The sequence below is a fragment of the Mandrillus leucophaeus genome, unplaced genomic scaffold (genome assembly GCF_000951045.1).
Source record: "Mandrillus leucophaeus isolate KB7577 unplaced genomic scaffold, Mleu.le_1.0 Scaffold1039, whole genome shotgun sequence".
In the NCBI taxonomy this organism is placed as follows: Eukaryota; Metazoa; Chordata; class Mammalia; order Primates; family Cercopithecidae; genus Mandrillus; species Mandrillus leucophaeus.
Window position 1 is genome coordinate 155,545 of NW_012098532.1, and position 3,418 is coordinate 158,962.

The window sequence follows — 3,418 nt, forward strand, 5'->3', positions numbered from 1 at the left end:
AAAAAAAAAAAAAAAAAAAAAGTGGTCACCTTTTTTTGGTCCCAACTTTACTCCTATCATATGGCTCAGGCAGTCCTTGGTTCTGGAGGGTGGGATTTTAAGAAATCTGCATTTTTCTCTCTCCCTCTCCTCCCTGAGTTTATAGACCTCCTTCATCCCCTTTCAGTCTGGTTTTAAAATTAATCAGTCAGCAAGTATTACTGAACCTGAAGTGTGTGAGCTGAGGTAGGGACGGGAGGTGAAAGGAAAATAATCAGAAGGCCCAGTAACAGCATTTACTGGCTATTTACTACACTGCGGGCACCAACCAGGCTAAGCAACCCCCACAGAGTAGGTACCATTGTTATCTCCATTTAACAGATGGGAAAACTGAAGCCCAAAGCATCAAGCCATTGGCCTAAGACTTCGCCGCTAACAAACGGCAAAGTAGGAATTTAAACCCAGGCCGACTGACCCCTGAACCTGCACTCTAGACAGCCTCCTTACGCTCCTAGGCAGCAGGGATTAGGGCTGAGGGTAGAAACTTTGCAGCCAGCCTAACCCAGATTCAAACACTCAGCCGCGTGGCTATGTGAACTTGGGCAATTCCCCGAGGCTCTGTTTCACCTTTGGTAAACCCTACCTCAAAGGGCTGTCCTGGGAATTAAATGAGATGATGGATGAGGAACATGCCAGGCCCAGTGCTGGCGCACAGAGGTTCTCGGTAGGTGACCATCCCTGTCCTCTCCTCGCTTCGCAAGCTCGCGGTCTAGTTGCTAAGTTGGAGATAAGAGTTCAGCGGAGAGCTCTGAGCTCTGCTGGAGCCAACGGGGAAGTCAGGGATCAGAGCATTTTTGCCGAGAAATGCAAATGTCTCCTTTGCTCCCTCTCAGCCTCTGCAACTAACCTCCTCTCCCATCTCCCCAAAAAGGAAAGGGGTGGCTTTTGTGCTCCAAAGCTGAGTGCTTGAAGCCCCTCTCTTTCCTGCTCCCCAGGAGGTGAGCAGTGGAGATGACAGGAAGTCACCAGGCGGGAGACCCTTTCTGGCATGTGGGCACAGAGAAATGTGGTGGAGGGCGCTCCTTTTTCTGCCCTTCAATGGTCCGGATGGGGGAGGGGGCTGGCTGTTGAGCAACTGCTCCGGAGACACTCCAGAAGCCGAGATGAACATATGCCTCTTTCTAACAATTGGCCTGGGAGCCATCCAATAGATGGAGGGCGGATCCACACCTCCCGGATCCGGAGCCTGCAGCAGAGAAGCTGCCGCTGTTGCCAGACCCGCTCCCGAGCCAAGCCGGGGCTGACGGGGAGAGTGGGTCAGGGGTTCAAATTAGTAACACGCAATTCGAAAGCCTAGAGTTGCTCATTCTCCACCACTTAGTTTTCACATAAACAGTTTTTTTTTTCATCCCAGGCAAACACCAAGAGGACTTGGTGTGTTCCACACGCGGTTTGCAGTAAGGCTTTAGGGTGCTGACAGATCCCGCCTTTTATCAGAGGGAGACTAGGCATGGCCCACAATCTTGCAAGCAAAGTGAGAAAGTGCAGCGAAGATGTGTGGGGTGTGGCTGCTACCGGGGTTTGTGTTGGGACAGGGTAGGTGAAAAGACTGGAGCTGTGCAAGGCAGCTTTGAGGGCTGGGGAATGGGTTTACCTGGCGACCAAGGCACTCGCCCAAGCTTCCTCCAGATGCAGAGGAAGGGCCTTGATCCGTCTCTCCATTTGCTTCCCATCTTTGTGTCAGTAAGCCGGTCAGTCGGTCAACAAACAGAACTTTGTTAGAAGAGCAAATGCAGGGCACTTGGGGCTACTAAAAAAAGAAAAAGAGACCTTCAGGTCTTCAAATCCAATTAAGAAGACAGAATACATACATAGTGAAAATGACTTCGTGACATTCCCTCCCCCCCTTTTTTTAAAACATCAGGACCTTTTCTTGACGAGTATGTTTTATAAACAGTGTAAACTGAGTAGTTGTTGCTGGAAGGCAGCAAAAAAAGAGCGGCAGGGAAGGGGTTGGCGGTGATAGAGGGGTAATCCTGATGGCCTTCCTGTAAGAGGTAAGATGGGAATTTCTTGGCCACAAAGAACCCAAATTGAGATGAGGGAGAAGACCCAGACCTCTTTCCAGTAAGAATTTGTAAGACAACATCTCTACCCAAGAAAGACGAACTCCGAATGCAAAACGTTATTCTTGCTAGACGGGAATGATTACATAATCATAATAAAACAACCTGACATCGTGGGAAGACAGGAGGAATCTCCGCGAACCCTGGGACAAGCTCTTCGTACCCCGTTGCCTACTGTCGGCTTTTCTGCGAGCCTCGTGACCCCACGAGGCCCCACAGTCCGGGAGAGTAGCATTTCTCCGGGTCGCATCCTGCCAGCTTCCTGCCCTGGATGACCACAGAACAGAAACCCTCCAACCCAACCCCAGCTCAGGACTTCGAGGAAAGCCACCGCTGCCATATAGGCCTTCCATGCGACTCTGCCCAAAATCTGGCAACTTCAAGAGGAAAAGGAACCCCCAGCCTCAGCTCTTCAACGAATGAGATAGTACAGCCCCCAAAAAGGCAGACAGGCTCCAAGAAAGCCCTGCAGAAAACTAGTGACCATTCCCCCGTCCCGTGTGCGCCCCTCTCTTCCAGGTCACTCCTTGAGCCCACAGCTCTCTCCCAAAACCCCTGAAGCCCGTTTTGGCCCCCGACTAGATTTAGGTCAGAAAACAGACACTAACGGCTCTCCTTTGCCTCCGTGAAATTACTAAGTGGAATTTATTGGGCAAGTCCACGCAGGGCGGTGGGGAGAGCCAGTGTCCCGGGCCGTGGCCCCCGACAGCTTTAGAAGCCGGGCACCGGCCAGGGCTCCGGGCGAGGGGTGCCCATAACCCGGACTCGCCAGCCCCACCCCGGGAGCCGTGGCCGGTCCACAGGGCTGCCGGACCCTCGTGGCCGCGTGGACTCCGTTCCCCAGCCGGCCCTTCGCTTTCACACGATCCGCGGTGACTGCACCAGCTCGAGCGCCTTTAAAGGGCCACACACGCCAGCCGCTGCTATAAAAATGTTCCCGGCGGCACAGCTGCAGAAGGGGCACCGCTGAGCTGCCGAGAGGAAGCTCGCTCTGCCCGGCAGCCCTCTTGTAGCCCGCCGGCGAGGGGCCGTTCCCGGTGAGGAGGAAGAGAGCAGCGGGCGGCACAGCACTCGCGCGGGCCCTCCGTGAGTATCCAGTTCAGATTTTGCCACCAACTCGCCCATGAGCCAGGACATGTGCTAATAATGCCCTAAGCCGGTTATAAAGACGTGGAAATTGAGGGGAGAAAAAAAAGGGGGAAAAAAGGGTCTGTCCTTCCTGGGATTCCTAGCCGAGGCCAGTCTGCTGCCGTGTGCGTGTGCGTCAGGGCTCTCCGGGCGGCAATGGGGGCTTGAGAGCCGGGTCCCCAGCG

General features: G+C 53.8%; 1 protein-coding gene across 6 annotated transcripts in view; it reads left to right on the forward strand.

The window, feature by feature from the left end:
- The window catches only part of CITED1 (Cbp/p300-interacting transactivator, with Glu/Asp-rich carboxy-terminal domain, 1), a 10,572-nt gene that overhangs the window by 2,095 nt on the left and 5,059 nt on the right, over positions 1-3,418 (forward strand). Inside the window, exon 1 of one of the 6 annotated variants that reach the window (XM_011979314.1) lies at positions 3,029-3,191. The exons of 3 other annotated variants lie outside the window; for them this stretch is intronic. The gene's annotated coding sequence lies outside the window, so the exon portion shown is untranslated. Of the gene's footprint in view, positions 1-3,028; positions 3,192-3,315; positions 3,359-3,418 lie in introns of those variants that run through there. 2 more of the 6 variants (XM_011979295.1, XM_011979323.1) reach the window with 2 other exon arrangements.